Below are 12,326 nucleotides of genomic sequence, written 5' to 3'. Positions count from 1 at the left end.
TGTCAGTCTGAACTGCTAGGTCTCATTAAGATTTCCCTGAGGGGATAGAGCCTGCTACTTCCAGGTTTTCTCTCTCTGGGGGAGACAGAAAGACAGGTGACAGAAAATCAGATCAAACAATCAAAATGTCAGAGGTGCCTGCTTCTTCTGCGGCTTTCATGCTGGGCACATAGTAGGCACTCAGTAGGCTTTTGAATGATGAATTGTCCCTGTTAACATTTAAAGAGCAAGACTAGAATTAAGAATAAGCATTAGCATAAAGACTTCCATTATAAGAATCTTCTAAAGATGTTAAGGTTGTGCTTTGTTTTGTTTAAAATCCAGTGCTTGTCTAAATCTCAGCTTGTGTATTGCAAATGTAATCCCTTATTTTCTAATTCTGAGGGATGCGTCCTTTTAGCTTCTGCAAATGTTGATCAGCTATACAGGAATTTAATTATTTAAATATATTCCAACACTGCCACATATTTTTGCTGTTATTCTACACCATTTTCAAGATTTATTTATGAAATTCAGTTTCCTTTTCCATGAATTCCAAAGCATTTCTACTGTGTGTGTGTGTGTGTGTGTGTGTGTGTGTGTGTTGTGTGTGTGTTTATAAGAACAGTGACTGTGAGAAGGAGAGGTTGAGAGAGCAAGAGAGTTTTCTCAATAGCTGCTTTTAGACATTTGTTATCATATATTTCAATTTCTATGCTTTTCATCCTAGCATATGATGGATTCAGTAACAGTTAAAAACAGTAGTAGACACTTTTCTAAAACCTTACAAGGTTAATAATATTACTACATCCATATACAGACAAAGAAAATGAGGCACAGAGAGCTTAAGGATGTGCATATTTAAAATTTGGTAAAACTCTTATTATTGTTGTTTTATTAGTTTTACTGTAAGGCTGGACAATACAACAACCAATAAAAAAAGAACAGGGGAAAAAATGAAAACTTTTCAATTCCAATGGCTTCTTTTGCCAGAATCATTTGTTTTGTTTCCTGATCCTATTTAAAACACAAAGCAGTGAATTTCTACTTCTCACAATATAGCAGACAATATTCTGAAAGACTGTCTAGAGTGAAGAATTACATGCTAAATAAATAGCTAAGAAAAATAGTTTAAATTTCTGCTTATTTGAAAATAGAAGTGAAATTGGAAAGTCTGGCAAATGAGCATGTACAAAACTGGCTTTCACTAAGGAGGTTCTGCAGAGCCCAACATCAGGCATGCAGAATAAGAGATAAAGGCTAGACCTCTGTTCTTCCCAACCTACCATGCCATTAATGAGTTTTACAGAGTTTGCAAAAATCTGAGACCCCAGGCGTCAATGCCATCAGTATACTTCTATTAATATCAAATTCTCTGGAAAAGGTTGATCAATGTAATGTCATACAGCTGATGGAGATGCAAGTTGCTGCAACTACTTTGGTAAGTTTGTAATTACCTATTAACTTGAAAATTCACATGATCTTATCATCAGCCATTTCTCTAAATACAAGAAGCTTCACATATTCTTATTTACCTATTTGTATATACTCTATCAAAATTCTTGAATATAACAGCCAGAGACACAAAAAGAAATATTTATAGTTATATTTTACATAATAGTAAAAACATGGAAATACAAGTATCCATCAATCTAATAATAATAATCTAATAATGAATTACTAAATTGTGGTGTGTTCATAAACTAGAATATTTTCAACAACAAATATTGAATAAAATTATCTAAATGCAACAGCCTGAGTAGATCTCAAAAACATTATATTGAGTGAGCGGATCGAGTCACAAAAGAACACACCTATTATTATTTCATTCATATAAAAAAAAGATTGAACTAAATGTTTTATTTTTATCAAAGGAGTATAAATGCACAATTATAATAGTGGTAACTTCTGGAAAGAAGAGAGAATGGGATATTTTCGGAGGCAGCACAATAGGTTTAACAGTACTTGTAAGCATTCTATTTATTATTGTGGAGGGTACTTATCTATTTTATTTAAATTGTACATATTTTAAAACTTTGTATGTGTAACATATGTCACAGTAAAAATAAAAGTCAGTAAAATGAAAGATGAGAAGTGAAAGGGACACACAGTAAGAAAAGCAGAATGAGGGAGTATAACAGTGGTCTTGAGTAGAAATATGGATAAGGATAATTGATTAGAAATTATTAAATATGAGAGTGACCTTTGTTTAAAAATGATAGATTGAATATTTGTCTTTGCACTCACTCTTCCTAGAAATCCCATTATACTGACACTAGGCCTAAGTCCTCAAAGACCAAGAGAGGTGGAGAAGCGAAAACATAAACTATTGCAAGTTGAAGCCTAGTCTTCTCTCTTTTTCTCTCTCTCTCTCTCTCAGCCCATATAGATAGAGATGGAGATAGACAAAGACAGAGATCTAGCTAGTTAGCTAGCTATCCATCTATGTATCTAGAGAGAGACATTAAAGTTAAATATAAAATTTTGAAGGTAAGGCCTAAAAAACATCATAGAAAGAAAGAAATCACAAAAGCAGCCAAGAAAAGAGAAGAGGAAAGAATATTGGAGGATGAGCAGCATTGGTGGTACAGTAGTGAACATTGCTGCCTTCCAAGAATATTTGAGGATCAATCAATCCCAGCAGTCAAGCTGTCCTCCTTTTGAGTAGTAGGGGTGGCAGATAAAGAATGTCTTTCCTTGTGAAGGAAATTAGTCAATAAAGATATATAAGATAGGAAGACTGAAATGTCCAGATTGAAAGGGTTTATTGATTGACTGGGAAAAGGAAGTTTAAAATGCCCCCATGAAGATATAGCATTATGAAATTTTAGAACTCTAGGGATAAAAAAAAAAAACACTCTCAGCAACATGCTGAAAGAATACTAAAGGCCATGTTTAAAAACTCAAGAATTACAATGACATTGGATTTTTAACAGTATCAGGATTAGAAGGTAGAGAACAGATGAGAAATACCTTGAAAAATCTGAGAAAAATCTTTTTTACCTAAAAATTTTATGTTCAGGTAAATTAAGATCCAGATAGAAAGTAGACTAAAGACAATTTCAGATACACAACATCCTGAAACTTTCTCTTATATAGAATCTTTCTCATGAAGATGAAGAATAACATGGTCATTAAAAAAAAAGGAGAAAGTAAAGGAAAGAAACTGTTATCCAACAAAGAGAAAAGATGAAAATAATCCTCAGGATACTGACAAAAGGAGACTCTAGGATTACAGCCAAGCTTGGAGAAAAGCAAACCCTGGCAGGAGCGGATGTTGGAAGGTTGCTGGAAGATGAATGTAGATTTACACTTCCAGTGAGTTGAAGGACAAGTTATTGTTCCATATGAAGAAAACTAGGCAAGCAAACGATAATGAGGAAATATAATCACAGTACACTACATGTCTCAGCTTGAATAATATTCTCATAGTCACCATTAATAATTGAAAAAATGCTATTAATCTATATTAATAATCTGGCAAAGATTGAAGAAAGCAATATTGGTGTATGAGAAGAGGTTGAAAGAAAGGTGGATTTTCCTATTTCATCTTAGGAAGTTTATAGATCTTAAAGTAAGATTATAAAAAAAGCTAATAGTATGGCATGAATAGGGTGGAAAATCAAGAAATAGAAGAAAAACATTTTATTTTTAAGAAAAATACTATAAACTCATTGCTTCAGTAAACCAGAAACCAAAGCTGGGGAAACAGTGATACATAAGAAAACTGGTTTTCATTATAAATCTCATAGAATTATTTGTTTTTTTAAAAGGTATTAGGTATAAGATCTAGAATAAAACTAATTTTTAAGAGCAAATGACAAAAGAATGATAAAGATAAATATAAAAAATAGTGGAAGGAGGGTGACTACTTCCATGGCTATGACTAATCCTCTTCCTCTGGTCCTAATGTTGTTCCTTCTGATTTCTCTTTTTTCCTTTTCCTGGACTCCCTTCCATATTTTTCTTTCCTATTTAGTATATAATATTTTTTGTCTCTTTAATTATCCTTGCCTTATTTTTTCTTCTCCCTTAATATCATAAGTTTTTATTTAAAAAGTTTCAAAAGTTGGAACATGTTTCATTACCTGTAGCTTCCCCAAAATATTTTAATACTTTTGGATGTGCCTCTTTTACTTACATTGGTTCTATTGTCCTCAAAGAATTCAAAGTGTAATATGGGGAAAGTTTATTAAAATTACCAGGGGAACATTTTCGAATTATACCTACCCTTATATTCTCATTTGGACAAGAATCCCTAGAGTCCTATACTTTGATGAGTATCTATAGATGGTTCTAATAGTGTTTTAGACTATACCTCATTATGGACTTTTTAAAGTCTTATCCTTTTGTTAAATTAAACTTTATGCTCAAATTATGAAATGTTCTTAGCAGCATGATTAAAGATCCTTTGGACAGCAAGGCTAAAATATTCTTCAGTCAGTAACCCAGTAATAGGGTCTATAAGTTCCTTTCTATTATTGAAACACATAACTTACATCTCAACTGGGGCTTTAAATAATTTAATTCACAGAAAGCCATTCCAGTAGCTAGCTTTTTGTACAATGACAGCTGATTTATCCCATCCACTTTTAAGATAACAATCTGTTTCAAATAAAAATACTTGATAATTTTAACAATAAAGGCCAAAATTTAAACTTGACATATATCAATAAATGAAAAATTATACTAAATGATAATGTAATAAAAACTTATTTTCAAAAAAGATATAATCTGGAAGAAACAATAAGTTAAACTGTTCCTTTACTATTCTCCAATATGTTATATATTTTCAAAACTCCATTTTCTGCATATAAGGATTATTGTGTGAAATGTTCTTATCTCCATTTATCATCTGCCAAATTCACCACTCTTTACAATCATAGCGCATTTAAAACTTTTAATCAAAAGTATGACAAATATTTACAGGCTTAAAAACTATACCAGTATAATAAGACTGTTGAGGATGGTGACCTCATTTTGTACTGTTTTTGTATCTCTGGAGTTTGGAAAATTAATATATTTTTCACTTTTTATGGAAAAATGTTTGAGTAAATGAAATTAGTCCAAATAGTATTGTGAGTCCCCATATACACATGACTCATAATCACCAATATCTATAAACATATAAAATTTCACTGTGTATCTCGAAAGACAATGCCTCTTTTTTAAACACTACCTAAAATATCATTGTTACACTTATAAAAGGTTTAAAATAATTACCAAATATCAAAAAATCAAAAGTAGTACTCAAGTGTCCTTAACAGTCTCATTTTTTTAATGTACACATAAAACAGTGGTGTGCTTGAGCCAGATCATACCGCCTTGTAGGTGCCTGTTGTATTTTCAATAATTTTGTGAGTTCAGTGTGAAATACAGCCATTATTAAAAATTAAATTATGTAACCACACAATTAAATATATTTAAAATGAAGATAAGAAATACTAAAAACTCATCTCTTCGCTTCCTAATTATTTTACTTCATTTTTCTAACATCTATGATCTTGAGGTCATTTACATCTATTGTATCTGTAAAGTGAAAATATTATATACTATTGTGGGACAATGCATCATTTCTCAACTCTGCTTTTAGTGACACCACTTTAGTAGCTTGAAGTCAGCCATGGTGGGAAAAAATACACACACATTCATTTCTGTTCCTAGCTGTGCCCACTGAAAAATCTAGAAACAGTGAACAACTCAACAGTAATGAGAAACTCTAGTGCCCAGATTGTGATCTTTAATAACGTTCATTAGAAAGAATCAAAGCTCCTTGGAGAAATAGCTAACTCCAGATTGGGAGTAGAATATGTACAGGAGGAGCATGGAACATCTTTTTATACAAAAATCATGGAAGCTATAAAGACTAAGGGGATTATAATAAACAAAACAAAACAAAACTTTAATAGACACCTTCAGTCAAAGATGGGACAATATGAGCATCAGAAACAATAACTGCAGTAGATTGAAACACAACAAATATGCTAATATTGTTGGATTAACAGTTATATTAAAATACATGGCACATTTATTACATGCTTGGGAAGTAATTATTATTCTAAATAATTGGTAAATATGAGAACAATTCAAAAATTTATTTTGTATTTCATGTGAAGTACACTTCATGATACCTAGAATAGTGTCAAGAATTCCAGATAATGAATGAGGAAGATGTGATAGAAGTAAAATACCTACACTTTTCCACCTCTAAAGAAATAATGGAAGTAGACAATCATTATCAATGGCAGCTAAAGCACTTGGGTGAAAGAATGACAATGAATTTTATATGGATGGATCAAACTGAGAGCATCTAGACACAGTGATCAAAATTAACCTAACAAGAACAGATATGATCAGGCATCACATCATGTATCTCTTGATAAGGTGCTCTAAGAAGTATAGAGTACCTCTCTGTTATTATCAAAACTGCACAGTATTAAAGATTTGTAAATGGATGTGAAAATAAATGGAATTTTTTAAATGATCAGCTGAATATTTCTATTTCTAAATGTCCATTGTCTAAAATTAAATGAAATCACATGTTGCACATGAAGAGGAACAATGGAACAATATATAATGATAGAACAATATTTTTAAAAATCTGTTTATTATTACTTTTAAAAATTGAAATATAGTTGGCATGCAATATTATGTTAGTTTCAGGTGTTTGTACAACATAGTGATTTGGTGTTCAAATACATTACAAAATGATCACCAGGGTAACTCTAGTTACCATGCAAATATGTTACCATGCAAAGTTATTACATAATTATTGACTATATTCTTTACAGCATACATACAATCCTGGTAACATTTATCACTCGAAGTTTGTACCTCAATCTCCTTCATCTGTTTTGCCCAGCCGCCCACTACCAACTTTACCTCTGACAACGCACCTGTTTGTTCTCTGAATCTGAGTTGTTTCTCTTGTTTCATTTGTTCATGTTTTTGTTTTATAGATTCTACATATAAATGAAATCATATGGTATTTGTCATTCTCTGACATATTTCACTTAGCCTAATAGCCTCTAGCTGCATCCATGTTTTCACAAATGGACAGATTTCATTCTTTTTATGGGTCAGTTATATCCTATTGCATATATACTGCATCTTCTCTATCCATTCATCCATGGATGGACACTCAGATTGCTGCCAGATATTGGCTATTATAAATCATGCTGCAATGAACATATATCATTTTGAATTACTGTTTTTGTTTTCTTCAGGTAAATAGCCAGAAGCAGAATTGCTGAGTTATATGGTAGTTCTACTGTTAATTTTTTGAGGACCCTCCATAGTATTTTCCATATTGGCTATATCAATTGACATTCCCACCAGCAGTGCACAAGGGTTCCCTTTTCTCCACATCCTTGCCAACACTTTTCATTTGTTGTCTTTCTGATGATAGTCATTCTCATAGATGCAAGGTAATATCTCATTCTGTTTTTTTTTTTTTTTTTTTTGCAGCTCGCGGGCCCCCCACTGCTGCGGCCCCTCCCGCCATGGAGCACAGGCTCCGGACGTGCAGGCCCAGTGGCCATGGTCCATGGGCCAGCCACTCCCTGGCACACGGGATCCTCCCAGACCGGGGCATGAACCCACGCCCCCTGCACCAGCAGGCGGACCTCCAACTACTGTGCCACCAGGGAAGCCATCATTCTGGTTTTGATTTGCATTTTCCTCATGATTAAGGATGTTGAGCATCTTCATGGGTCTGTTGACCATCTGTATATCTTCTTTGGAAAAACATCTATTCAGGTCCTTAGCCCTTTCTTCAATCATAGTTTTAAAATATTGAGTTGCAAGTGTTCTTTATATATTTTTATATTAACCCTTTATGAGATATATCATTTGCAAATATCTTCTCACATTTAGTAGGATGCCTTTTCATTTTGTTGATTTTTTTTTCAAAGTCCAAAAGATTTTTAGGTTGAGGAAGTCCTATTTGTTTATTTTTGTTCTTGTTGCTCTTAACTGAGGAGACAAACCATGAAAAATATTATTAACATCAATGTCAAAGAGCATGTTCTCTTCTAGAAATTTTATGGTTTCAGGATTTACATTTACATCTTTAATCTATTTGGAGTCTAGTTCCCTTCTTTTGCATGTAGCTGTTCAGTTTTTTCAACACCATCCATTGAAGAGGTTCTCTTTTCCCCATCATATAGTCTTGCCTCCTTTGGCATAGATTAGTTGACCATATATGTGTAGGTTTATTTCTAGGCTCTCTACTCTGTTCCATTGTTCTATGTGTCTGTATTTTGTGCCAGTACCATACTGTTTTGATTACTATAGCTTTGTAGTATTGTTTGAAATAAGGAAGCATGATACCTCGAGATTTGTTCTCCTTTCTAAAGACTGCTTTATCTATTTGGGGTGTTTTGTGGTTCCATACACATTTTAGGATTATTTGTTTTATTTCTGTGAAAAATTCCATGGCTATCTTGATAGGGATTGTATTGAATCTGTAGATTGATTGGACTAGCATGGATATTTTAACAATATTCATTCTTCCAATCCATGAGCATAGTATATCTTTACACTTATTTGTGTTTCTTAAATCTCTTTCATCAACATCTTATAGTTTTCCAAGTTCAAGTATTTTACCTCCTTAGTTAGATTTATCCCTAGGTATTTTACTATTTTGATGCAATTGTAAGTGGGTTTGTTTTCTTAATTTTTGTTTCTGATAGTTCCTTGCTAGTGTATAGAAACTAAACAGATTTCTGTATATTTTGTATCCTGCAACTTTACTGAATTCATTAATGAGATCTATTTATTTTTTGATGGTATCTTTAGGATTTTCCATGTATAGTATCATGCCATCTGAAAACAGTTTTACATTTGATTGCTGTGATTTACATTTGATTGCTGTGGCTAGGAACTTCCCACATCAGGTTAAATAAAAGTGGCAAGAGTAGGTATCCTTGTCTTGTTCTTGATCTTAGAGGAAATACTTTCAGATTTTCACCATTAAGTATGTTAGCAGTGAGTTTGTCATATATAGCCTTTATTCTGTTGAGGTGTGTTTCATCTATACCCTCTTCAATGAGAGTTTTTATCATAAATAGATGTAGAATTTTGTCAAAAGCTTTTCTTTTTCTTGCATCCATTGAGATAATCATATGATTTTTATTCTTCATTTTGTTAATGTGTTTTATCATGTTGATTGATTTGTGAATACTGAACCATCCCTGCATTCCTGGGATAAATCCCACAGGATTATGAAGTATGATCATTTTAATATATTGCTGAATTTGATTTGCTAATATCTGATTCAGGATTTTTGCATCTTTGTTTATAAGCGATGTTGCCCTGTAATTGTCTTTTTTTGTAGTGTCTTTGGTTTTGGTATCAGGATAATGCTGGCCTTCTATATTGACTTTGGAAGTATTCCTTTCTCTTCAATTTTTTGAATAGCTTGAAAAGGAAAGGTATTAAGTTCTCTTTAAATGTTTGGTAGAATTCACATGTGAAGCCATATGTTCCTGGACTTTGTTGGGGGTTTTATTATTATTATTGATTTAGTTTCAATACTAGTAATTGATCTGTTCAGCTTTTCTATTTCTTCCTTAGTGTTGGAAAATTGTATGTTTCTAGGAATTTATCCATTTTTTCTGGACTATCCAATTTTTTCATATAATTGTTCATAGTAGTCTCTTATTATCCTTTGTATTTCTGTGGTGTCTATTGTAACTTCTCCTCTTTCATTTCTTATTTTATTTATTTGGGCCCTCATTTTTTCTTGATGAATCTGGCTAAAGGTTTATCAATTTTATTTATCTTTTCAATGAACCAGCTCATATTTCCACCGATCTTTTCTATTTTTTTGTCTCTATTACATTTATTTCTGTTCTATCTTTATGATTTCTTTCCTTTTACTAACTTTGGCTTTTCTTTGTTCTCCCCTTTCTCAAGTCCCTTTAGGTGTAAGATTAATTCTTTTTATTGAGATTTTTCTTGTTTCCTGAGGTAGGCTTCTCTCTCTATAAACTTTCCTCTTAAAACTGCTTTTGGTGTGTTACACAGATTTTAGATCATTATATTTCCCTTTTTTATTTGTCTTAAGGTTTTTTTTTAAATTTCCTCTTTTATTTTTTTAATGACCCATTGGTTGTTTAATAGCATGCAGTTTAGACTTCATGTGTTTGTGTTTTTCTCAGGTTTTTTCTTGTTGTTGATTTCTAGTCTCATATCACTATGGTCAAAAATATGTTTGATATGATTTCAAACTTCTTAACTTTATTGAGACTTGTTTTGCACCCTAACATATGCTCTATCTTGGTAAATATTCCACATACACTTGAAAAGAATGTGTGTATTCTGCTGTTTTTGGATGGAAAGTTCTGTGTATATCCATTAAGTCTATCTGGTCTAATGTGTCATTTAAGGCAAAATTTCCTTATTAATTTTCCATCTGGGTTATCTGTTTATTAATGCAAGTGGGTGTTACAGTCCCCTACTATCATTATATTACTGTCAAGTTCTCCCTTTATGTCATTTACTTTATGTATTTAGCTGCTCCTTTGTTGGATACATATATATTTACAAGTGTTATATCTTGTTGTTGGATTGATCCTTTTTCAATATACAGTGCCCTTTGTATCTTGGTATAGTTTTTGTTTTAAAGACTATTTTGTCTGACATAATTATTTCTACCTCAACTTTCTTTACATGTCCATTTGCATGAAATATCTTTTTCTACCTGTTCACTTGCAATCTCTGTGTGTCTTTAGGTCTGAAGTGAGTCTCAAGTAGACAGCATATGTATGGGTCTTTTTTTTTTTTTAATCCATTCAGCCACACTGTCTTTTGATTGGAGTGTTTAGCCCATTTACACTTAAAGTAATTATTGATAGGTATGTCCTTATAGTCATTTTGTTAATTGTATTCTGGTTGTTTTCACAGTTCTTTTTTCTTCCTTTTTCCTACTCTTGCTCTCTTCCCTTGTAATTTTATGTCTTTCTTTAGTGTTATGTATGTACTTCTGTCTTTATTTTTTGTTTATCTATTATCAGTTTTTGGTTTGTGATTACCAAGAGGTTCTTATATAAAAACCTATGTATATAGCAGTCTGTTTTAAGTTGATGATCACTTGTATTTGAGCATGTTCTAAAAGCACTATATTTTTACTCTCCTCCACCCATTTTTTTTAATGGCATATTATACATTTTAAAATTTTGTGTATCCATTAACTAATTATTTTAGATATAGATGATTTTACTACTTTTGTCTTTTAACCTTCATACTATGGATAGCTATGTAAGTGGTTTATCTACTTCCTTTACTGTATGTTTGCCTCTACTAATGAGACTTCTCCTCTCATAATTTATAGATTTCTAGTTAAGGTCTTTTCTGTTTAAATAAGTCCCTTTAACATTTTTTGTAAGTTTGCTTGAGTTGTGATAAACTCCTTTAGCTTTTGCTTTTCTCAGAAACTCTTTATCTCTCTTTCAGTTATGAATGATAATCTTTCAGGGCAGGGTATTCTTGGTTGTAAGTAATTTCCTTTTAGTACTTTAAATATGTCATGGCTTTCAAGTTTCTGCTGAAAAGTCAGCTTGTAATCTTATGGAGGCTCCCCTACATGTAACTAGTTGTTTTCCTCTTGCTACTTTTAATAGTCTTTCTTTACCTTTAAATTTTGACATATTAATTATATTGTGTGTTGGTGTGGATCGCTTTGGGTTCATTTTGTTTGGGACTCTGTGCTCCCTGAACTTGGATGTCCATTTCCTTCACCTTGTTAGAAAACTTTTCAGGAATTATTCCTTCAAATAGATTTTCTGTCCTTTCTCTTTCCCATCTTTCCTGGGAACTTTATACTGTAAATGTTAGTACACTTGATGTTTTCCAAGTGGTCCCTTAAACTATCCTCATTTTTTAAAAATTATATTTTCTTTCTGTCATTCCAACTGGGTGATTTCTACCATGCTGCTTTCCACATTACTTATCTATTCTTCTGCATCCTTTAATCTGCTGTTGATTTCCTCTAGTGTAACTTTCATCTCAGTTATTGTATTCTTCAGCTCTGGTCCTTTTTTAATCTAGAATTTTATTTTAATTGAAGTATAGTTGAATTACAATATGTTAGTTTCAGGTGTACACATAGTGATTCATTAATTTTATAGAGTACACTCCATTTAATGTTATTATAAAATAATGGCTATATTTCCCTGTGCTGTACAATATATCCTTGTAAATTATTTATTTTATACATAGTATTTTGCACCTCTTGATCCCCTACCTATATCTTGCCCCCCTCTCCTCCCTCTCTCTATTGGTAACCACTAGTTTGTTTTCTACATCTGTGAGTCTGTTTCTGTTTTGTTATATTCATTCATTTT

Source organism: Kogia breviceps, chromosome 13 (assembly GCF_026419965.1).
Source record: "Kogia breviceps isolate mKogBre1 chromosome 13, mKogBre1 haplotype 1, whole genome shotgun sequence".
Classification (NCBI taxonomy): Eukaryota; Metazoa; Chordata; class Mammalia; order Artiodactyla; family Physeteridae; genus Kogia; species Kogia breviceps.
This window is presented reverse-complemented; position numbering follows the sequence as displayed.